Source organism: Rattus norvegicus, chromosome 4, assembly GCF_036323735.1.
Source record: "Rattus norvegicus strain BN/NHsdMcwi chromosome 4, GRCr8, whole genome shotgun sequence".
In the NCBI taxonomy this organism is placed as follows: Eukaryota; Metazoa; Chordata; class Mammalia; order Rodentia; family Muridae; genus Rattus; species Rattus norvegicus.
The window spans coordinates 76,084,107-76,110,757 of NC_086022.1; the positions used below are offsets into that span (position 1 = coordinate 76,084,107).

The 26,651-nt window shown below is 37.0% G+C and overlaps 1 protein-coding gene across 1 annotated transcript in view; it reads left to right on the plus strand.

Annotated features, from left to right (window-relative positions):
* Cntnap2 (contactin associated protein 2) overlaps positions 1-26,651 on the plus strand; it is a 2,256,901-nt gene that overhangs the window by 974,749 nt on the left and 1,255,501 nt on the right. The window lies entirely within an intron of this gene.

Below are 26,651 nucleotides of genomic sequence, written 5' to 3' on the forward strand. Positions count from 1 at the left end.
TGGTTGACCTTGAATTATACCACATGAATATTCTAATTCTTCTAGACCAGAAACTCTGAACCTGTTGATTGTGACCCCATTAGGGCTCACAAATCAGGTATTCTTCATACCAGATCTTTACTTGGTGATTCATAGCAGCAGATTAACGTTATGAACTACAGTTTTGTAAATGTCAACACAACATGAGGAACTGCATTAAAGGACACATCTTAGAAAGTTTGAGAACCACATTTCATGATAATATTTAGTAGAGAAATTGATTTTCCTTGGCATGCTTATTTTATATAAAAAAATCAAGTATTACTAGTAGTGACATGACAGTGTTTGGTATCGTTTGATCTCATGGGGATTCAAGTAGCTCTTACTATTAGTTAAAGTATAATAATCTGTTTAAAGAATAGGTTAATTGCCTCAATAAAAGCTCTAAAGTGTTACTCCTAGATACATGTATGCCATATGTTAGAAAAAATTGGCAAGACGTAAATACAAAACAGAATAGCAAAGTGTCTATATTAATCGAGGAAAGGCAGGCTTGGCTTCATTGAGCACTGTTTTAAGTAGGTGTTCTCATGATATCATAAGCCACAGCTTAGGATATACTCTTAGTTTAGACTTAAGAGTCTTGACCTATTCTTAGATGACTAGAGTGTTGGGAAAGGTGACACTGCAAAGTGAGATACTATGAGCCAAGAGAAAACTAGGTGCAAGGTGGACTAGTGATAAACGTCACTTTTTAAACAAGTTTCTCTCTTCCTTGAGACAGGAAGGAACATTAGTTACCTGTTGATGGGATAAACAAAATACCAACCAAAATCAACAGGAACGGAAGTATTTAGCTTAGCTACCAATTTCATGCTATGCCCTGGGATGGCAACCAAAGCAAAAAGCAGCTGACCAACTTTCATTCAGGGAGCAGCGAAAACAGTGATGTTTATTTTGCCAGTAGCAATTCTGAAATATATGGGAGAGAGGAAAGTAGCATTTACAGAGCACTTAGTACAGATGTGCCAATGACAAGGGAGGAGATTGTGACAAATAAACCAGGTGTGCCATTTCCTCTGCATTTTGGAATAGGATACGGTCATTCTGTAAGCATAGTGTGGACACCTGACACCCTTTCTAACACATAATTACTTGGTTCCTATCATTGCTTTATCCCTGTTTTAGGCTTCAAACTCCTTCAGGGCTGAGGCCATACATAGTCTGTTCCTATCTTGAGCTTCTATAACACAATTTGGAAGAGATGTCCCATAACTTCAGCATTAACTTGCTACAGTAGCTGTTAATCAGATGTTCCAGTGAAGGGGCCCTGTCTCCTCATACAACCGGCTCTGTTCATCTGTTAGGACTAGCTCCATGGCCTTCACCTCTTCCACAAAGAACTGCTGATCACTGTTCTGAAGGGTGGCATGTGGAATATTAAAATGGCAGGGCACTCCTGCCTGTATTCTGATTTTACATTATTATTTTCTAATTTTTCCTGCAAGTCACTTGAAATGATAAATCAACCAAATTTTATCATTTTCTTCTCTGGTAAGCTCAGCTGGGGAGGTTCAGAGTAAACAGGAAATATCAGGAGACCCAGAATAAGATAAAACAAATATACATAAATGATTTATACAGTTGAAAAGCAATCTACTGTCAGGATTAAAGGCTCTTTTCTAATAGCTAAACACATAAAAGTGTTAGCATGTAGTCCTCCCTCCTGGCATTATTTAAGCAAACCAACTTGCTAATGTGTTTCCATGTAACCAAATTGTTGTCACTGAAATAATAATATTTTAACACAGTGATTATTAAACTCATTCATTTGATTCAAACTATCTTAGGTCTCTGAGAGGTTCTTATCTAACTTAAAGAGTGTTTAAAAAGTGAAGATTAAACAAAAGAATGAAACGAAAAGAGTGTGAAAATATTCATCCATAAATCAACAATTAATATTTTTGTGAAATCAGCTAATTGACCTTAATAGATTGTCTTAAAGATATGAAAATGAACTTTAGGATATTTATCAATTTAGCAAAGGGGAATGTCTAATTTAAAGAAAACTGATAGAAAAATTCAGAATTTGAATATTTTAGTCTTACTCTTAGTTCCATGGAATTTTTCATATATGTATATATGTAAATATATATATTTAAAATGAAAGTAATGTTATGATTACATATATGTTCAAATATCAGTGTCAGTAACAGAAAGATGTCCATCAAACATACATTTCATCCAGATAATGTCTCACCTGGAAAAGTGACTAACATGAAAATAAGAACAACTGAGTGTAGATACCAAATACACATAAAACATCCAGGTTTAATGGTGGCTGTGACTTTATTGACATTTCTGTGGAGACAAAACAAGATGTTTCCTGGGACTTGCTGGCCAAATATTATGGCCAAATTGACAAAGTCCTAATGTAGGGACATTTTTTTCTCAAAATATTAGATGGAGAAAAATCGATGAAGACACATGGCACTGACTTTGGCCTCCACGTGCATATATATGAATGTGAACTTCCACATAGAAACTCACACACAGTAACACATATGCACACATAAACGCATTCAAAATCTAAAAGAAAATAATGTTAAAACTTAAAATGTTGAATCTTATTTCATAAGACAGAATTTCATCAACATCTTATCAAATTCAATTAAGTATACAAAGCACTGATTATTTGCAATGACACTGAGAAGGGAGCCAAAAATTTTTTTGCTTGGTTTAATAAAAAAAAAAAAACATGTATCTCACTATCACTACTCTTACTACCATGAGAATCTAACAATAACCATTGTGCTTTGTTTTCAAAATACCTTTTTGAAAACATTTTTTAAACACAAAAAAAATCTATAAGAGAAAAATATCAACCAGTAGCATTTTCTGGAATACATACAGACACTGAAAGGTCAATTTAAAGTTTCTTAGATATAGTCTTTAAATACTTGTAACCTCTTTCTGATATTCATTAATATATTCTGTGTTCATGGTGAAGGAGATCTGTTAACTCAAATTCCCTTTGTTCTTTCTTTTAAAACACAGTCTTGAGTATTGATTTAAAGCAAATCTTACAGCTAAGATGATATATGGCTTACGTTTCCTTGCACCTTTTCCTCCAAGGCATGATGACTCTTCTGCATTCCTGGTAGTCTTGTCAAAACACTCAAAATGTAAATTTAAGGAACCTAAGTGACCTCAAATTTGCAGATTGAGTTCTCTTTCAATGGAAATATTTTCTAAGTTACAAAGCTGATTTTAGAAAATTTATGCAGTATATTTTTAAAACTAATCATATTTTCCATTGATGTATGGATACATATTTGTACTATAGTAGAAAATGATGGGAAGGGGGATAATTTGTAAAAATTGGCCTATGGGGCAACATCTGTTCTCTATGATGAATTTTTTAATTTTGTCTTACATATTCATAAGTCTAGGTTAGGTGGACACAATGATTAGTGTATTTCAAATAATTTGGTCAAAGCATAGGAAGGAAGTGTCTTGTGACACACACAGTATGTACTGATGCAAAACTTCACGAAATGAAATTAATTTTGACATTTTTAATGTACTATGATTATTATTGATATTTCATTTTTAATTTTTTCCATTAAAATAATTGACATGATCACAACCCACTACAATGAGTTGATCCCTTAAGTACACTTTGGCCAACACAGACCTACACGTCTGTCACTTAATTAGAAAGGTTGGAACGTTTCAAAGCTTGAAGATGCCTGCAGTTGTTTACTCCATTTTTCATTTTGGAAAGCTAGCTGTATCTTCTGAGCGTGGTACTACAACATTAGATAGATAGCAAAAATAAAATAGAAATAAATAAACTATCAATAAAAAGTCTTTTAGGCTTAATGACCATTGGAAATATTTTTTATTTCAGCATATCTCATTATTATGAGATCAAATATAAACAATTCTCAGAATAATAAGCTATGGCATCCTATACTCACAAAATCATAAACTAGTATTTCACAAATATATATGTATATACATACATATATAAAATAAAGGTGATTTCTGTTAATTACTTCTCTTAATCTATTAGCAAATTTTAAGTCAATTTCTATGCAAGAGTAAAGAAAGTTAGAAAAATTGTTCTCCATATTTTCTGCTCTAAACTAGCTATTTGCTTTAGATCCCACTATGCAAAGTTTCTAGTTTTATTTATGTAGATTTTGCTTCAATTTTAGAATGATAGTTCAAAATCTGAACTGCTTCATAAATCTGAATTCTGCAAGTATCACTTTTGTTTGTGTTTCTATCTCTAGAGAACATCTTTTGTGGAGGTGTTTCAGTTATTTGCCTTTCTTAGTAAAATTTCTTTGGAAACCTTTGAGTTCTATCTGGGTATGTTGTACACAGAATAGATGGTTTATTCATTTAGTGTGTGCCTAGGAGTGGCTTGGGAGTGCTGACAAGCTCCCAGTTCAATCTGAGCAGATGCATTTGCTGGGGACCAATCATAGCACAATCAAGCAGCAAAACATTCTTCTCTTAATTTCTTTTGTGAGCATTTTAAAATTTGGCCAACCTATTAGCATTTCTTTATAAACTAGTGTTTAGTTCCCAATGTTCAGATGTCTCCTGAAATAGAGTTTCTCTGTTTAATTTTTTACTGTCAATAGATTTTCAGTTCTATGATTTTATACTTCATTATTCCCTAAAAAAACCTTATCACCTAAAAAATCAAAATAATAGAGCCAGTGAGATGTCTCATAAAGCGAAGCACCTGGTGTAGGTCCTCAAGACCTTAGGACCTACAAGGTGGAGCAAATGAATTGGATCTTACAATTTGTCCTCTGACCCATGCCTATGTCATGGCATGTATGTGCATATGTGTGGATGTATGCAGACACAAACTAAATAACATAAAAACAATACAGAGTGATAATTAGTCTTTCTCAAGGATGAGCTCCTAAGTGGGTTATCTAACACTAAGATGTCAGTCCTAAAATCACATAGACTTAAGAAACACAAAGAATTTAGCAGAATATGTTTTTAGGTTTATGTGTTTGTGACATATAAAGGAAAAGAGGCCATGAATTTAAGGGGGAATGGGGAGAGTTGGAGGGAAGAAGGAGAAATGTGAAATAATTTTAATTGAAATTTTAAAAGTTTTAATAAATTTTAAATGTAGAAGTAATAAGTATTTCATATATTTCAAATGAGTTACATGAGATTGCTTTATATCAAAGTGAATATCAAATTAGTAACTCATACTTGGTTCCATAGTTCAACTTTAAATAATACTTACTCAATGGTTTTAAAAGTTAAACATAGCGGCACATGCGTCTGATGTCAGCCAGAAGCATCACAAGGTTGAGAGCAGCATGAGCTACATACAGAGATCCAGCTAAAGGTCTATGCATGGAGCACTGTACTGGAATAACCAGCATGGATGTTTATGAAGATCTATAGATATGAATGCAGATGACTTTGGAAATATCTATAATACAGGCTGCTGATTTTTATCTCCCCAATTCACAAATAGAGTTTGTATGAAAGCCACATGGTACCAAGTAAAAATAGTTTAGCACATGGTCTCTAGCTTCTGGCTAGTTTCATCCAACTGACTTTCTATTATGTCTAGACTCCCACTGTTCCTGTGTGTTATTGATTTGGTCTAACACTTACATTATGTTCTTTGGGTTCCCAAAATTGCATAAGAATCCTTATGTCAGACACTAAAGGTCCCTGCCCCTAGTTGCTTCTGATTGGTAAATAAAGTTGCCAGTATCCAATGGCTAGGCAGTGTCCTGGGCCAGGGGATCCTCAGAGGGAAGAGAGAATAGCTATGACTGGAAAGGATTTAACAGGCTTGAGAGGCACAGAAGAGAGAGCATAGCAATCATGTAAGAGATGGGGAAGAGCACCTCCAGGTCCCCTACCCCCACAGAGTCTAGGGCAACAAGGATGGAGTATAGATTTTAGTAAGTAATAAGTCAGGAATATTGGACGGAGGTGTTAGCCACATGGATGTTTGAGGGTGGCCCAGCCATTGATCTGGTTAAGGCATATTAAATCTAAGGTTATGTGTCTTTCATTTGGGAACCCAGAACACTGGGACGGGTAGCAAGAACCTCACACTGCTGCCTCCGCTGCTGCCCCTGGCTTTTGAGTAGCTTTAATCACCTACAGCAACACTGTGCTGTCATCATGCTCGCTGAGGAGAAATCTGCTCTTAATTATACTTCATTGCACGATGGCATGCTTTTCACAGTAGATGCAGTTATACCCCAAGATGAAGAAATGGAAGGAAAGACTGGGGTAGTTGTGTGATATTTACCATCGACTTAATCTTTACAAAGCAAAAGAGATTGTTCAATTTATAATCACTCCTAGGTTGTCATACCCATTCTACTTTCCATAGGATTTGGAAGGTAATTATTTTTCTTTCTTCAGAAGTGGTAAATAAAACACAATTGAATTATGATAAGTGTTATAATTGAAAAGAGAATAAAGATATAAAAAAAGATATAAATAAACTCCAATGGGTAAAATGGGGTGGGGAATGCTTGTTTTAACCAGGTCATGATATAAAAAGTCAGTTTAGTTTGAAAATAGCTAAGAAAGTGGAAAAATTCTATATCGTCAGTAAAACTAGGAGGATAAAAGCAAATGAATAACAGTAATAACCATAGTCTAGAAACTTGGAAGTTATGCACATATAGGTATATAACTGAAGATCAAATGAAAACAAGAAAAATAAGAATTGGAGAAGACATCAAAATTAAATTAAATTTGCCTGAACCAGTTCTATCTGTACGTTCCCTAAAGACTATGAGTTGTGATTTTTTTTCCTGGTTTGAGTTTGTACAGGTCCTGTCTATGCTGTTAAAACAGCTGTGAGCTTATGGATTGAACTGCCCTGTTCTATCTGGAAATCATTGCTTTGTTGCAATCATCCCTCCTATGATGCTTACAGTCTTTTCACCCTCTTTTCTACAATGATGCCTGACCCCTGAGAAGAGAGAATGGTATGATATGGATGTTCCCAAGTAGGGCCACACAGTCCTCTCCAAAGTCTCTTTTTCTTCTTGGCCAGTTGTAGAACTTTGTGTTGGCCATCTTAGAAACTATTAGTTATTGATGTCATAGGAAGAGGGAGAGTTTTTTTAAGGAAGTGTGACTTGATACACCTATCAAGCACCGTGCTTCATTGAATGGCCACACATACAAGAGTATATAGACAGCACTCATTGGACTCAATGTGGACAAAAAGTCAGGATGGTACGGAATGAGGAGTGGGTCTAGAACTTTAGAGAGGTGAGTGAATATGATCAAAATGCAATCTATTACACTCCCAATAAAAATCTTTTAAAGTATAAAAACTGAACTTTTATTTCCAAGTGAGATTAGCAATTATGTCCTCAAGCAATATAGATTTTCACAAAAGAAAGACAATTTAGATATGTTTGCCTTGAGTAACTTAGAGATTGTTACCAAATAATAGTAGTCAGTCATAGAGCCATCTGGAGTTACTGAGTTTTCGTAGTCTGGAGGAACATATCAGAGACTTTGGACAGAGACTTCCCTTTCCTCATGCTCCAGACTCCTCATTAACCTCAAGTAAGGAATGGCTGCAGGGACACTGAGCTAACCAGGAAACTCTGAACATGTGACACAAGCATCTCTGATCCCTTACCTTTGGGTAAAGCATGGGGACTGATTACTAATTTATTGCTGCATGACATTCTCTTATAGAAATGGGCCTGGTTGGGTTAAGAATTTCTAACTGATCTGGTGAAATTCCGGGGTAACCCATAGATTGATGAAAACCTTTGGCAGAATGATCTGGATGCCTACAATGATACTTACTAAGCCATATAAAGTTTCCTACTCTCCTTTCTTTCTTTGTAAAAAAAATAACTTAGGGGAAAAATTTGGAGGTGAAGAGCCACATAATCTGGCTTAGAATGTAGCTACTTTGAGCACAATGCCAGGAAATGAATATCTATCTGGCTTTACCTTGAACTGTGGTTCAATTTCACGAGTCTTGTGATTTCTGTATCTTTCTTTCAAAGCATTTCCAGTCAAAACATGGAGCCCTTTCCCAGTGGCTAAACCTCTGCATTGTTTCTGAGTTTTCTGTCTCCTCTCCAGATGCTATTTTTTCCCACTCACTCCTCATGATCCAATTTCTACAATTAAAATTCATCTCATATCATTGCTATAGCACTTATTAGCATCTGACATTTTCCTGAAAGATACTGATAACCTGCATTTTACGTCTACTTTTTCTATTAATATAAGCTCTTCAGGGCTAGTTTTTGATACTCTGAGTCTCTCTAGGATCCATTCAGAAACTGCATATTAAATGAAGTACCCAAGTGTAGAGGCCTGATCTTGTTACCTTAGATAAAGACCCTTCTGAAGCTCCCTTACCTGGATACTGGAGCACTGAGCACCTCTGAGCCCCCTGTGTATATTTCTCCCTCTCCAATTTTTTTTTTTGCCATTAGGTCTGAAACCTCCATACTACAGATGCAAGCCTAGATAGCAAAATCCTACTGACCATGAAAACTGAAAACCTTTTTTTAGCATAAATTTGTAAAATCTCAAATTCTGAAATGCTTTTGTCAGTCGTTTTGGTGTTGATCCAGGAAATACTTTCCTTTCCTCTGTCCTCTGTCATCAAACTCCTAACATGTATTGGCATACATAAAGTGGTGCATTCATGACGTGTAGTTTATCAGGGGGTAGTAGGCTAGAAATGGAAAAGTAGAAAAGTGCACTCAATTGCTCAAGCTCTTAGACTTAATTAAGCATGGATGTCACAGTATCCCACATTCCAGAATCAGTGATATTGTATCTATAGAGCTTTAAATATTTTGTAGCCTAAAGTATTAAAAGATGCCCAGCTCACTCAGTGAACTACCAGGGTAAAATGGAAGGTTGTCTTGAAAGTCTACTCTTTGCTCTCAGCTGACTCCTCCGTTGAGTTTATCCTGCTGAATCATCTCTTTTCTGAGGCTGTGAAATGTTTGAGGAAATTAGCCTCTTAGTCTATGTAGATGTGTCTGCCATCATGAAGACAATGATGAAGTCTATGCTAATGGATACATTTCTTGAACGATTATACTTTGCCTATCACTGTGCTTTATATTAATTATCCAGCTTAAAGCTCCAATAACCTTTAGGTCAGGTACTATTGAGAAATCTTTGTAACTTACTGATATCAATTGTAAAATCATTCCTCTAATTACTCAAGTTCAAAGCTGTGAGAAAAAATCTAATTTTTGCCCTCCATCTCTGCATGGCATCCGTAATGATTTAACAATTACCAACAGTGTTCTGAATTGCCTCACCTATCTATCATCTCATTCCCTTATTCAGAAGTTCATTTCTTGAAAGGATAAGCAAGGCCAGATTAATTACTAAAAGTATGACTGGTTCCTCATTCATTGGCTTATGTATTGTAGCAATGTAGTTGTGAGCATGGACTCTGGCTAGTACTGACTGAGTTCTTCTGTTCCATACAGTGTAAATAAAGACAATGTGCAAACAACATTAAGTCATTTAAGTCTCTCCATGATGGTACAGGAGAAAGTCCAGAATGAACATCAACTTACCAAGGATGAATTTGGCAATGAGCTAAGTCACCTACCTAGTCTCTCCAGCTATTACAGAGTCTATAGAAGTTTCAGAGAATATATATCTAAAGTCATCATTTCTCATTACTGTGTAATCCTGACTCTCATCCCTACTCAACCTACTGGCGGATACTCACCCAGGATTGGGTATTATGGTCTATGTCAGCTGATACCTCTGTTGAATGCAGCATACATCATCAGGGATGACCTCATTATGTCTCACTGGGATTCTCACAGAAAACTCTGAAACAATCCCACTTGATCATTCAAATTCTGCTTTTACATGACTCCAATCTATATGTTCTGAATTCAAGGAAAATACTTTTTTATAAGTCCTCATCACTAAAAGGGGAAATTTAATTTTTGCAACCTGTTTTACAATATGTGCAATCTGAGTTTAACCAGAGTGGTCTTCTTAGTCCCTATATTATTGTTGTGGTTCTTCTATCATCATCATCAGCAGCAGCAGCAGTAGCAGCAGCAGCAGTAGTAATAGCAGCAGCAGCAGCAATAGTAGTGTGTGTGTTTCCTCTATGTGCATGCACAAGTGAGGGTACCAATGAAGGCCAAAAGAGAATATTGGGTTCCTAGGAGCTCTGGGTAAAGTGGTTATAAGTCATTGGACATGGATACAGGAAAACCAACTTGAACTACTGACGAGAGCAGCAAGCATTGTGAGCTGCTAGGCCATCTCTCTACCTGGAGCCTGGCTTCTCCTGTTCTGTGTGATATGTTCTTGCATCTTTTCATTATCTTTCAGAAAAGTCCTTCCTCTTTATAGCATCTTGGAAACCCCTGATCACATTTCAAAGTCTACATTTTTGTTATCATGCTTATCTCTAAACCTCAGGGAATAGTTTGCCATGCACTTTAGCTCTTGAATACTTATTTTTCATTGTTCTGTTGTAAACCACAGACTCCTCTACCCCTAGTCCCACTCATCGGCACTGATCTGAGAAAGTCCATAGAAAGAAGGCAATCGGCGCCTTCATCTTCATTTTCTTTATGTTGATTTACACTTGCATAGTATCCGTGTTTCCTTTTATTTGCTGCTCTTCTTCTCTTCCTGCACAAGATTCTAAAATGACTCTTTCTATCCTACCATGCTACCCTGCAGCAGTCTTCCCTGATTCCCCAAGTCTCTGCATTCTTCAGTAAATCTTGAACTCTGGTCTCAAACTGATCCTTCTAAAATTTTTATTTGCTCATATTTTCACTTGCTCAATCCATTCCACTGTGTGAGCTATTTGGCTAGTCTCGTCTCCTAAAGCTTTAAAAACACATTTTTTGTCTGTCCACTTCTAAGCCTCCACTTCTGCCATTTCTTCTATGTAGCTTAGTTCCTGATGACTCACTATTATAACAAACAAGTGCCGAGTTGTAAAATGTGACTTGATAATCCATTGGTATTCTAAAATTATAGGGACCAAAGTCTTTGTGAAAATAATGGCCTGGGTTCTAGAGAGAAATGATTGCTAGCTGTGGGTCTGATGAGGTCCTGAATTATGACATTAGACATACAGAACCATGACCAATTTGTTTGTGGTTCCTCTTGCTCACCAAGACATTAAGGCCAAGATCTATCTTGGCTACACTATTTAATAAATAAAATAAATATGTGTACATACTTGCCACCAAATATTCTCAGGAGTATAACATGAAATAAGACCCTAACATTAGATCTATACCTTTCACAGTCTCTCTCTCTCTCTCTCTCTCTCTCTCTCTCTCTCTCTCTCTCTCTCTCTCTCTCTCACACACACACACACACACACACACACACACACACACACACACACACACGTTCATGGCTAAAAGATTTATTCTCTTGTTCGGGATCTGGAAATCACTGGCTATGGTAGACCCTGAAAATAATTAAGAGAATCAGGTGTGCAAGGGTTTATTTTCCTCCCTTTCAGTAGAGTTGGTTAGAAGGGCTGTCCAGCCTTGTGAGAGCCTTGTCGAACTTGCCTTCTCAAGAGGGATGTTACTGCTAGATGATCAAATAACGTTGTCTATGACTACCTTTATAACATTACTGTTTAGGAAATAACATTATTGTTTAGGTAACTCGACGATAAAACAAATTTCAAAGTAACCTTATAGTAGCATGTTATGTGTACTCTGGGAGTAAATATCGCCTCTGCATTCTTCCTTCCAGGCTCCAACACATTTATCCTAGATGCCCATGAGACACATAGCATATCCTGACTATATTTCTGACACCCTTTCTTCAGCTATGGGAGGTTAGAAGAGGTAATAAATTCTCTAGCATTCCCCCCCTCAACATCTTTACAATGTAGAGAGAGAGGGACTATTCAAGTCTGTTTTTTATTTGCAGATCCACTTTCAGGTAAGTTTTCAACCTTTTCTACACCAAAGGTACTTGATCTTATTTTATGTAGGATAATCAGTGTCATGGGAGTACACAGCAGATGTTTGTTCATAAACTACTTGATAAGGGTAATACAGAGAGAGCTACCTAGTCTCTATAGGAAATATTTCCCTTCGTGGGGGTGATTTTCTGTATTCACCATTGTACTACATAAAAGTATTTTGTAATGCTAATGCACCACACAATTTATTACATAGCACATCCAGTGCTGTCCTAGGCAATGCCTGAAGAATATGAGTTCCCAAAAATGTTCCATGTCTCAGAAGCACTATGTAAATTGTGGGGGTAGATGTGCATTTATTTAAAAAATAAACCTCTAATCTTTAAAGAAATAAACCTTTAAAAATCCACCAATTATACTTTTAATTGATTGTTACAGTATCTTAATTTGTCATGTTTGAGTGATTTAGAGCTGAGAAGATTGAGTCAGGAAGACAACATGACATTAAACAAGTCAGAATAGCTCATCAAGAACTTGTAGAGTACATTGAATTCCTTTCACCACCCCTTATCAAATATTGAAGCAATCACTATTATGGCATAAGATATAACAATTTTCTGTTTTTCTACTCTTTTCATACTCTTAATTAAACTGTGACAAGTAACAGAAGAAACTGAGAAGAAATCATGAGAGATGAGTCACTTAAAACAATGGTTCTCAACTAGGTGTTACTATGTACCTCTCGTTGTATTTGGTGATATCTGGATATATACTTTCTAGTCAGTACTAGGCAATAGGATACTGATAAATTCTATGACGGGGGTCAAACATTCCACCAAAAATGGCAGAATCCTTATCTTTCCTCTACAGTTTTCTTTTGTGCCAGCTGTTAGATGTGGAGGGCTGAGTAACTTGGCCTGAGAGAATGTCCCATCATATGCTTGAGGCAAGGATTCAGGGCACCCTCCATATAACACGATATTCTCCTACAACAACAGATAAGTTATTAGTTTAACTATGCTGGGTTTTGGAGGTGATTGTAGGCCTTTGGTAGCTTTTAATCTCCTTATCATTTGTCATTTTACCAAAATCCAATTTTGTCTTTCCTAACTTGTTACTTTTAAAGGTTCATTTATTTTATGTATATGGGTACACCTGTCACTGTCTTCAGACACACCACAAGAGGACATCATATACCATTAAAAATGGTTATGAACCACCATGTGGTGGCTAGGAATGGAACTCAGGACCTCTGGAAGAGCATTCCCTACTCTTAAGCGCTGAGCCATCTCTCTAGCCCCCTTTCCCAACTCATTAATGGCTGTTTTAATGATAAAACATCTCTCTAATCTTCATTCCCACCAACCGATCCCTTTTCTTTTACATTTGACTCTTCCTTATGGATTTTTTTCAATTGTAAAAAATGAAAAAACGTGGTAAATTTTTCTGCAGTGCCTCAGAAGTGACCTCATAAGATTGTTCCCCCAAGCTAACACATACTCCTATGCATTATTCTAAATTAGCATGGTAGATTTTCTCTCCAGAAACCAGGCTTCACATCTCCAAGTTTCTGACCTCTCTTGGATGGTGCTTCACTATTACTTTATCCTTTGATTGCTAATCAACACAAACAAATCGCGTGCTTTGTGGAAAGCTTAGAAAGGGAGTAAATTATCATATAAATGCTTGGAACATTGGATTTTAAATATCAGATCCAGGTGTTAAAAAATTAACAAACTATAATAAAATTCTACTTTAAAAAGTACATCAAAAGCAACAGTAAGTGAAACATACAGTTTTATATCAGAAAAGAGCTTAGCATAGCATCTGTGAGTTGCCAGGTACATTCCTTAAATCTCTTAGAGGATACAAAGGTGACACTCCTGAGTATGTAAGGTTGAAAGGACAAAAATGGCCCTGTGTCATTCAATAAAGTGGCTTCCTCTGTCTGGCAAGGTGATCACAGTTATCCCACTTTTTCACCTATAACACTTATCACATTTCTTCACCTGTTTTGAATACCCTTCTCCATATATTCATTCTAAATTTCCCCAATTTCATGGCCTTCTTTCACAATGCTTCTATGACTCTGTTGCAAAGGAAGAGAGGCCAGCTTCCATCCCACTAGCTTTGCTGCCATTTGTTGATCTATATTTTGTGGTTTTGGTTGTGTGTGTGTGTGTGTGTGTGTGTGTGTGTGTGTACATATGTTTGTGTATGTATGTGAATGTTAGGGCTAGAGTCAATATTGGGTTTCTTTCTCTATCAACAAATCTGCACCTTACTTTTTGAGATAAGATTTCTCATTGAACCCACTGCTCAAATTATTAATTAAGCTGGCTACTTGGTGAGCTTCGCAAATCTACTCACTTCTGCTCTCCCCGTAATACAATTGAAGACATGCACCACCATGGTGGGAGGTTGCATAAATACTGAGGATATGGAGTCTAGTCCTTAAGCTTATGTGACAAACACTTCACTGAGCCATTCATTTCCTTAGTCCTTATTCTATTTGTCTTTTATCTCAGCGAAAAACCAGTGTCACTGACATAAGAGAGATGGGAGAGTAAATATGAAGATGGGGAAAACCTATGAGCTTTAAAAATTGTTTATGAGGTGAATATATTGGATAAATGTAAAGAAAAGAATAGAATCAAGTTGAGCTACAAGTTCTGAACTTGACAATAACGATTTCCACTGTGCTGAGAAAACCTAGTCTAATATATTTATAATTATCAATGTTTGCTATTTGTTTACACCTTATTCACTCCTCCTTCTTATTCCATATGCAAATCCTCTTCCATAAGTCCCAGCATTTATATCAACACTTGGCATTTCAGTGTTTTCTTCACTCTTCAAACAGTCCTAACTCTTCATTGTTTCTTTCTAGAATGGTTTGGGAAGAGAGCCAGCTCATTTCAATACCATCTCAACCACAACAGAGCCTGGGGAATCAAAGTGTCACCGCCAACTTGCTCAAAATAGTAAATGTGAGAGGGAACTTAAGGTGGTTAAGTAGTCAGATACATGTATCATAAGGAAAAGAGATCATAGGTATTTGAATTGACTGTGAACATTCTAGGTAGAAAAGAAATCATGGACAGATCAGAAAGAGATACTTAAATAAATAGAACTTCAACCAAGACAAGTTTTAAAGGGAAAGGAAAGGGTTCGCACCTGATGAAAGCATTCTGTGAGAACTGGGAACTAGGTGTGGTGTGCTGTTGCTGTTGCTGCTGCTGCTGTTGTTGTTGTTATTGTTTTACCTCACATATTGTCCCAGCCAATTTTAAAATGAAATGTTGATGGCCATCCTTTTGCAAATGGAAAGTTGAAACTCCAAAGGGTCACACAAATTCCCCAGGCTCTGTAGTGGCTGAGGTGGCATTGAAATGAGCTGGCTCTCTTCCCAAACCATTTTAGTGAGAAACAATGAAGAGTAAGGACTGTTTGAAGAGGGAAGAAAACACTGGGGTGCCAAGTGTTGAGATAAACGCCAGGACTCATGGAAGAGGACTTGCCTATGGATAGGTATGAATGGAGAGACACTTCTGTAAGGTTCTGAACAGAAAAAATAAGGGAGAACTGCAAAGATTAAAAATGATAATGGAGTCATGTCTATCCACTGCTTAAGCTGGTGAATTATAAATGACCAAAGAGAAATAAATATAAACTGTGCTTCTCCTGATCAAGCAGTCCATTAGAGTCATTCCATTTACAGATGACATTGAAATACCTACATCTTGTCTGTGAATTTCAGGCAAAAGTCTAATTTACTGACTTAAGTTTAGTATTTCCATCCTTTATTCTGCTTTCACCTGGGTAAACATAATTTATTTTGTTTCTTTGCCAACAATTTTGTGAAAACCTTTTTCTAAAGGGTAAAAACAAAACAAAACAAAGAGCCATGAACACATAAAACATAACTTTCATTTCAGCATGGATTTGGCAGGCTGTCCTGTTTGCTGATCCAAATATGATGGTTCCTTTCAGGGATTTTTTAAAATGTTCTATTCCAATATGTCTCCAGCTCAGCTGAACAGTTGCTCTCAGAGCCTGGAGCTTGGTGGAGCAGCTGGGCCCATCTTTGGCTTTCATGTACTAATTGAGGACCAAAACTGTCTTTGGGAACCCTTCCTTGTTAATTCTGAAAGTTGGATGCACTTTAGGCATCCTTTTCATTGATGCAGTCACGCAGGAAATGTTGTTGCCCTGCACTCTTCTGGTGGGAAATGAAACGGTATGAAATGTAATATCCTGCCGTCCCCAAAGTGTATCTTCAGTGTAACGATTAATGACAATGTGGATATAGTCAGTATTTGATGCAAAGTGTTTGTGGCAAAAGTAGTGGCATGTACACAGGAGAGCGGCCCTGCCTGAGGAGCTTAGCTATTGATCTAGTCATATTCAGAAGTTTTATGACAGCAAATACTTGAAATTCTCCGAATCTGCCCCTACCCCACACTCACTTAGATAACTTAAATCTATTGAGACATTAGAAGAGGAACAATAGCAGGGTTTTGGTATATGGATTTTTGGTACTAAATCTTTAATGAATAAGTTAAAATCAACTTTATATCATATAGAAATATATGAATACATACATATATATATTTATCTCTCTCCATCCCTCCTTCCCCTCCCCCCTCCTACATTCTTCCCTCCCTGTATCACATGGTTTTCTTGGTAAATATCATGATAGTGTTGCTATCAGTATTTGTCTCTTCTGCTAAATACCAGGATTAAGTTGGGAAAAGATTATAAGGGTTCATATTATATCATAAAGGTTTGTAAGAGTTCTGGTTCTTGAACATCTTGCTGTGTCCTATCATAATTATATTATATAATAGATATTGATAACATAAAAATAATGGGGACAAATTAAAACCAAAAGAAATCTACTTAAAACTGAAGGTATAAATTAATTAATTAATCAATTAATTATTGAACTTATATGAGCCTAGAAAATATTGTTTAAGAAAAACGGGTCAAGCTTATGTTTGGTCACTAGAATAATAGATACATGAACATTTTACTTAAATTATTTTTAAGGTTATAAAATTTAGAGTCAAAATAAACGTTATGAATCAAATCTGTTCCAGAAAATTTTATAAAACATATGTGATTTAAGTAGAACTTTAAGTACATTTATGATTCAGCTAAGTAATAGGAGGGGAGGTTTTATAATGTAGGAATATGAAGAATATGAGGATATAGGAGTTTTTCCCATTGAAGAATAAGAATCTATGTGAGGGAAACAAACTCTTGATAGAGTCTGAGTAACTACATACTTTTCTACAATATTTAATGAAATTTTACTCTATGCTAAGGACATTGATCCATTTTCTGTTGTAATAACAAAATACTGGAAGTTAGTAGACACTTTGTGAGGAAGGGATATTTATTCAATTCAGTTTCTGAGACTGAAGGTTCATGACTGAGTTTTGTTCACAAGGGAGATGGCATCTTGAGAAATATTTTGTAGGAGAAAGAATATACGGGGCTGGAGAGATAGCTCAGAGGTTAAGAGCACTGACTACTCTTCCAGAGGTCCTGAGTTCAATTCCCAGCAACCACATGATGGCTCATAACCATCTATAATCAGATCTGGTGCCCTCTTCTGGCCTGCAGGAATACATGCAGGCAGAAAGCTGTATGATGTATACATAATAAATAAATGTTAAAAATAATACACAGTGAGTTAGGAGTTAACAGAGATAGGAAAGGGCAGGCTTGGTTCCTATAACAATCACTCTGACAGGAATGCACCAGGGTACTATGGAAACTATATTGACCCTTTCTGCAAGCATTCCCCAAAAGACTTACCTAAGCATTCCCTATCTCTTAAAGTCCTATGCAAGCTTTCAATATTACAATGTGGGAACCAAGTCTCTAGCAAGTGAGTCCTTGGGAAACAAGCTGTATTCATTCCAGAATATGAAGATTACTGTGTTTTATGAGCTTGGTATTCAAGCAAAATTTCTCTGACTTATGGAATTTTAATTGTGATAGAAGATAAGCAATAGCTTATAATTAAAGTATACAAACTGTGTATATATTGCACAGCATATGTGGATAGTCAAACAAGTGAGAAATAATAGTACAAATGAAGGAAAGACTAAAAGCAATGTGGAGTATGAATGAGGAAGCACATCACCATGTAAAATATATCAGTGTAGATTTCTTAATAAAGATGATAACAATTCAAATAAATGAAGGATTTAGATGAATAGATGCATCAAAAAGACAGTTTCTGGCAAAGAAAACGGCAAGCAAAGGATCAAAGACAGGCATATGCCTTGAGTATTTGCAGCATAGATGTTAGTAGTACTAGAATATGAGTAAGGCAATGGAGAAGAAAGGAGGCATCATGGGGAGCCAGGACAGGTAGGACAAAAGCTCCCTAACTAGACATCTACGTGTGACTGGGGTGGAGTAGGAGACTGCTGAAGGGCTTCAGGCAGACAGTGACTGTACTTCTTTAACATTATAAAGGTCACTCTTGATACTGTATTAAAAGGTTGACTTTAAGATCCAAGTATAGAAATGGAGAACATCATTAAATGCCAGTGAGAAATGATTATGAGACTTTTAAAGAGGAGCTGCAGTGCAAGAAGCAGTCAGGTACTAAATATATTTTGAAGCCAGATCTTTGATTGCCTCAATGTCCAAACCGTTGAAGATAGAGGAAATATAAGAACTGCTTTTCCAGGGAAGCAGGCATGCAAAGGGAGGCAAATTTTACCACAGAAGGCTGAGTCTACTGTGGTGGCAATGTTTTCAACACAGAAAATCAGCCACTGGGTCTAAAATATCTAAGCCATCCTTGATTAGCAGAAGTTGTTTCTATGCAATGGGGGAGGTGAAGCTTTGAATAAAGAGATTTTGATTTTAAAAGCAAATAGTAATAGCAATGTCAGATAGCTTGGAGATAGGGAGTACAACTAATTCATATTAAAATTTTTGAACAAAAGAAATTAGGTGTTGTAACGGCCCCATACAAGACTTTCCCTATCAAATATCAGTCATGGGTAGATGAGGAGCTCATGGGGCTACGGAATTTCCGAGTGCTGGTAGATTCTGGGAGAATGAGAAATGATGGACCCACTGCTGCTCCACCAGACTCCATTGGAGAGCGCCAAACACACAGCTGGTCCTGGTTAAATTCAGGGGTGCAAAAGGACATGAGTAGGTACGCATGCAGAGGTGGCAAAGGGAGGAGGATGGAGAGAAAGAGAAGAAAAGAAGACAGAATTGGACAGGAATGTTAGGGAGATGGAGAAGGCTAATGGTGACAGTAGTCAGTATATGCTATCTACCTATGTGACATTGTCTAAAAACAAATTTAATTAATATAAAGAAGAGAGATGAAGAAGACAAGTAACTTGGGATGGGAGAATTTTTCTACTCAGTTAAAAAAACAAAATCAAAAAGAAATACAAAGCGGCAATAACAACAAAAACAATTAAAAAAGAATGTTAAATGAGAATGCTTCATTCCTTCTTTAAAAGGGGAACAAGAATACCCTTGGGAGGAGATAGGGAGCAAAGTTTAGAAAAGAGGCAGAAGGAACACCCATTCAGAGCCTGCCCCACATGTGGCCCATACATATACAGCCACCAAACTGGATAAGATGGATGAAGCAAAGAAGTGCAGGCCAACAGCAACCAGATGTAGATCTCTCCTGAGAGACACAGCCAGAATACAGCAAATACATAGGCAAATGCCAGCAGCAAACCACTGAACTGAGAACGGGACCCCCGTTGAAGGAATCAGAGAAAGGACTGGAAGAGCTTGAAGGGGCTCAAGACCCCATATGTACAACAATGCCAAGCAACCAGAGCTTCCAGGGACTAAGCCACTACCTAAAGACTATACATGGACTGACCCTGGACTCTGACCTCATAGGTAGCAATGAATATCCTAGTAAGAGCACCAGTGGAAGGGGAAGCCCTTGGTCCTTCCAAGACTGAAGCTCCAGTGAACGTGATTGTTGAGGGGAGGGCGGTAATGGGGGGAGGATGGGGAGAGGAACACCCATAGAGAAGGGGAGGAGGAGGGGTTAGGGGGATGTTGGCCCGGAAACTGGGAAAGGGAATAACAATTGAAATGTAAATAAGAAATACCCAATTTAGTAAAGATGGAGGGGAAAAGGTTTATTTGACCATAGGATGACCAAATTGGGGACAATTATAGAAAACGTTCAAAGTCTCCTGGTTTGGGATAAAAGCTATATCAGTATACTGTTCATTTGCAACTAGAATGAAAAAGCTCTTTTTATTCATTTATGTATGGGGAACAGTTACTAATGTCTGACATGCTGGTAGTGCTACTCACTTTACCATCATCTTCTATGTTGCATTTTAACTATTTTTGTCTTCTAGTAACTAGGAAATTTAGTTTTTCACTGCTATCTCTGAAGTGTTGATTTGAAATGCACACAAGGCACTAGAGTATGCAAGAAAAAAAAAGCCCACTGAACTGAACAATCATTGAAACTGTCTTTTCCCTCAGTTTTCAGACTATGAATAATAAATGCTTCAATTATATTAACTTCATCAAATTCACTTATGGTAACATTTCTGATAAGAAAAGAAAAACAAAAATGAGTAGTGTACATTCATTAGTGTTGTAAATGGAATCCAATTGGAAAGAAGAAAGTTCCTCATGACTTTAACATACAATTCAATAAAAGATAATAGATATCTACTTATCTATTATCTTATTTGTGTACTAAAAGGGCACAAAAGACCCACTGAGGTTACACAGCTCCAGTAGTCTTGAAGACATGCTGAAATACTGTATTTAAATTTACAATAGGTAGAGAGGCAACTTTTGGGAGGTAATTATGTGTAAGTGCAGAGCCCTCATGAGTGGTCTTTGCAAAGAGAACTTCAAGTGACCTCTTTCCCCTTCTGTCATGTTAGAACAAAGCCATATATAAGGAGAGAGGCCCTTATCAAAAATGAGCACCGATGGTGTCTTAGACTTTGCAGCCTCAAAGACTGTGAGGAAATAGATTTCTGTGCTTCATAGCCAGCTAGCATATAAAAGTACATTTAAGCCTGACTAAAGAAAACATCAAAACAGAAAAGAAAAGAATGTAAAGTAGGCTGTGTGAATCACCTGGTTGTGACATTTGTCACCCCACTGATCACTAAAGTTTAGATGTGGTAAGGTGAGCCCTTCTTCTCCCTTACTGTACCATATGCATCCCTTCTGAAAAGGCATGATAGGTCAGAGAGGACAGCTTTTTTTTAAAAAAAAAAAAGACAGATGATATTCTATTCAGGGAATCAGAGTACATGTGTTGACAGTCTAATCTCCAAATCAGCTCTTAAGGTACATTTGTAATAGAATTTAGGCTAATTATGCTTCCATAGTGATAAACTCATTTAACTGTGTGGTATTGCATGTGGTAACCTGCTTTTATTAGAAAAAACAGAAAGCAAAAGAGATAAAAAGAAAGGAAGAGAGAGAGAGAAGAAATGAAGGAATGAAATAAAGAAAGAAAAGAGTCATAGTCCTTGTAGAAAAAGGGCAGACTTCCTCATAGGTGACAAAAATTCTGGTAAAAATTTATTTAGTAGAATGTAACATTCATAATTAAAGGTTTAATTTCTTAACTGGATGTAAGAATAACCATTTTAAAAAATAATCATTCCAACAACAAAACTAGACTTAATGAAGCATAATATATAACATGGTGGTTGGAGTAAGAGTGACCACCACAGACTCATGTATTTGAATATTTGGTTCCAGTTGATGGACTGTTTAGAAGGAACATTATTGGAGAAAATGTGTTACTGGGGATGGACTTAGAGGTTTCAAAGACCTACACAAGGCCCAGTTTTACTATCTGCCTGCTCACTGAGAATCAGCATATAAGCTTTTAACTACTGTTGCAGCATAATTCCTGACCCCTGCCACCATATTGGACATGGACTCACCCTCTGGAACTGTAAATAAACCCCCAATTAACTGCTTTCTTCTACATGCTCCCTTGCTGATGGAGTCTCTTCACATTAGTAGGATAGTAACTAAGACACATATTACGTGCTCCCAAGAAGGAATATACTTATTTTAGAGTATTTTATGATTTATGTGTGTATCATAATATATAAAATATATTTGTAACTTGCATCATTTATGTAAGTATTATAAAATTTAATTAGAAAAAAATTTCATGAGAGAGCAATGCAGCCTGACTTACACTGACACATAAACGGACTGGAAAGGGGTCCTCAAAGCCGGGATCAGATCTTTGAATGTGTTAACATGTTTGCATATGCAGAGACACCTTAGAGGACAGAAAGTTCTGGGAAAAGTAGTCAATATTTACTGGTACCAATTTAAGTTCATGGCTTAAAGGGCCAGAAGAGGAGAGTAAGCATGAGAGAACAAGCTCTTTCCTTTATGTCATGCTTGTCAGTCTTCCCCTGGTATCTTAGAATATAGTATATTCTAATGTATTGTTCGAATATAATATAACAACACTTACTAATAAGAAATACAATTTTCAGAGCCTCCTACCCAGAATAATAATGCAAATTACAGAAGAAAAGGTTTTGAAGTGATAACAATTTATTATTTGACTAAAATTGCCATTGTTGTGCTTTGGTCTGTTGAAATGTAGATTTCAGACAACCTAACCATTTTGACCATAGGCCAGTTGATAGTCTAGAAATTCATACCCTAAGACTGTTTGCTCAGTACCTAGAATTAATGAATGAAATGCACTAAGAACCCCTCCATCATTCCTGGCACTTAAATTAGATTCATGGGCACTTTCAATTCTTCACCAAACTTCAGTGAAAATTACTAAGTATATTAAATAATCATTTTTCCCTAGAAACTGTTCACCTAGCTTTGCATGTCCCGTGACAGTTTTTTCTTTACTCGTAGAGTTTTGCTAACCTGTCGGAGCTGGACTGTGGTCTCATGCAATCATGAATCATGGCTGATAATTTTATTAAAACAATTTTTCCCACGATATTGAGGATTGAACCTCGGACCTCACACAAATTAATCAACTCCCATACCTCCAAGCCACATCCACAGCCTCCACGAGACTTTAAATGTTAGTAATTATATCATTTCCCCCAGTAGAGATTATGTCTTTACTCTTACACTTTCATAGTCAAAACAACATATTACCTTTGACATCTCAGAACTATGAGCCCAATATGCAAATCACAGGAAAAGCCCAGTAAATTATTAATGGGTTTAGCACTAGAGAGTCCGGTTTTGCTTCGATTTTGCTTCATCTCTATTCTTTGCCTCCAAGTCATAAACATATCTAGCTCCTGTGGCATCCTGTGTAAACATGAATTTTAGATGTCCTGCTAATAATAAAATAAAGCATTTTTAAGAAGCTGTGATTAGGGCTTATGTAACTTGTCTTTTGGGGTTACTTTTTCTACCACTCTTTGTCTACTCTTACTCCTCCCAATCTCCCAACACTCGGTGAGGGCGAGTGATAGAGGAGAAAGGGACATTGCTATTGTTAGACGATTTCCTGCTGATTAGGGGTATTGAGCTCTCCGGAGCAAATTCCATCTTTGTTGTCAAGGTATCTCCAACCAGAAACCAGAAAACACCAAAATGGCGGCGGCAGCAGCAGCAGCAGCAGCAGCAAGAGCAGCAGCAGCAGCAGCAGCAGCAGCAGCAACAGAAACAGCAGGAAGAGCAGACGCCTCCTCTTTTGGGACTGGCATTTATACACCTTCTGAAGAGTCCTCAGAATTCCGAATGTAAACTACCTTTAGTTGGCAAAATCATATGCCTGAGAGAGCAGGAGACAAACTGCTGTAGAAAATGCGAGCCAGCACCATATCCCACACCTAAGGATTAAAACAACAACATAGTCATATAACATTTCTGTGTTTTAAAAGAAACCCAAAGTCTCACTACAGGTTGAAATTCAGCTATAGCCCCACCACACGGCCACAAAATGTCTTCCCACCACACTTGCCAGACCCACAGAGTATGCGGAGGAACCGATGCCAGAAATATCAGCACTTGAGAGGGCTCATCCCATAATGATGATCAGAGGAGTTGACCTCTGTTAAAATGCAAATATTTCTGAAAGAAATTTCACATCTTCCCTGAAATCCAATTTTGATGTGAATATTGTATAAGAAAGGATACACTGGAAGGAGCTTCTGCCAAGGGAGAAGCTAAGCTGGTAATAAGCAGATAGTCTGGACAGAGGCCAGCACTACAAAGTGAATGTCCTCAACAGAGCCTTCTCCACTTGTTCCTTCCCACTCACTTGGCTGCGACATTTCCTCAAATGTGCTTGTCCTTGAATTATTTTCTCCTTAAGGCTGACCTAAATTACTTGACTTGTGTTCTGTTTATCTCTCTGCTGTTGTTTTAAATAATAGCCTGAAAGAATTTTCCAATATTTTTATTATCTCTGTTACACATATAGTCTTTGACTCGTATATTCCATGCCTTTGGCCATTTCTTGTTTCTAAGAGCCCAACTCTGAGCCAGGAAAAGATATATATGCATATCATGCAAGCATATATGCATATCATACCTGGACGAATGAACATTAGGAAAGAGTTCCACCTACTTTCATTGTATTCTACTCAAAATGTGCTTAATTATCAAAAAAGGCATGATACTTACCAGATGTCAGCCCAGCTTTCTACATTTCTGATACATGCTTTCATTATCAGTGATTCAATTAGTAGCACATAGTGGGACACTATGTTAATATTTTAAAGTGCTTTAATAATTTCCCATGAGGTCACTGATGACAGTAACAATGTGCATGCCTCCCGTAGTCTAAAGAAGTAATAAAACCACCTCCACTAAATGGCAATTTAATTATATGGAATTGCATTTGCAAAATCTTTCATTTCTTTGCACAAATACTGATGAGTCTCTCTCTCTCTCCCCAGTGGTTTCTCTTCTTTTGCCTTAAAATGGAAAAGTGATTAAACATGTCAAAGCGAATACCTCTGCATTTTAGAATGTCAAGTAAATTAAAAATTCAGTGATCATCTGAAAACAGTCAGATAGAAGCATCTAATAAGAATCCATCAGTGCCTAATGGAGCAAATGTGCAAAACCTAGAAATACCTTTAATGATTCATAAACCTATGTTGAGTGATAGCTGAAAAATTAAGTTCATCCCATCACTAATAATGCAGTTTATAAAAGTTCATTTCTGTAGTATGAATTCCATACCCCACATGGTTAAGTCCTAGGTATACTTATGAAGTGAAATAACTATTTTATTGCTAAGTTAAATCCAGTCTCCTTCCACTGACCCAAGAGCAACACAATTAGCATATTCTATACTCAGAAAAAAGATGGGAGGCAAAGTCAAAGCTTAAAGCAGGCACTAGCACATCTCAAAGGGAAATATGGGTGCTAGTATCCAGTGACTTTTCTCTTCGATATTCAAAAGCATTGGCCATGCCTAAAATTCACAGCTGAAACTGAGCGATGGAGTTTTCATCTCTATCATTCTGCCTTCCTGAGTGTGCCAGACTGAATTATGTCCTCGCGGAGCAGCTACTGGAGGCCTGCAGCACACAATGTACTTGGAAGATATAGCGAGGCATAAAACAGGCTCCCCAAGCAGGGAGAGTTTATTCTCTAAAGGAGGAAATGGGCCTCAACAAAAAATTACAATGCATTGTAATAAATTCCATAAAATTGATACATAAAAGTTGTTTTATGTGTAAAGAAAAGAATAACTTGCTTCCCAGAAAATTCAGTGGAGGGCTGACACAGGAAGTAACATTTGATCAGATGAATAAAGGAAAGGTCAGATTTTGGGATCTGGACCAGAGAATACCACAGAGGAAACTGTATTTACATGGGAGAGAATTGCCTAACTGGAGCACAGGGCTTATACAGAAAAGCGGGAGTAGTACTCACATTAATTCAAATTGAGATACTAGTGTGTTTTATAGAATTGAGACTTTATTTTATTAGGACACTCAGAAGTGTGCAATGGATAAAATCACATGACAAAATATAAATTTCAGAAATGTAAATTCATTGAACTGGCATGAAGTCTCAGGAAGGTGATTGGCATACAAAGACAGTAACTGTGTTTGTATGCCCCACAAAGATATCAAAGTTAGCCATGATCATGCATATTTGTTTTCTCTGAACTTGGTAGAGGGAGAGAAGACAGCTGGGTTCCTTGGCTTACCCTGACTGCCAGCCCAACCAAACTTGTTAGCTCTGTGAGAAACCTTGTCTTGATGAATAAAGAGAAGGGCTGAGGAGATGGCTCAGTGATTATGAGGCTTGTCATTCAAGCACGAGGACTAGCACTCAAACCTCCAGATGCTGTGGAAATCCTGAACAGATTTGACTAGTGAGACTAGCCATGTGGACAATCTCAGGGCTTGATTGAGAGACTGCCCCTCAGCACCTAAGGTGGAAAGCTATTAAGTGTTATTATTGATGCTAACTTCAGGTGTCCATACAAATGCACACATATATGCACACATGTACATATTGGAAGAGAACACAGACACAAATATTACATACACATGGAAAGAGAAAAAGACAAAACTTAGGGTGAAAATAGACTGAAGAAGATGCCTTAGACTGACCTCTTATCCCCACATACAACAGACACTTATACACCTGGCAATACCTGATTCCTCACACACATATTTACCTGCATCAATCTTCCCCACCACACACACACACACATGCATGAGCACCTGTA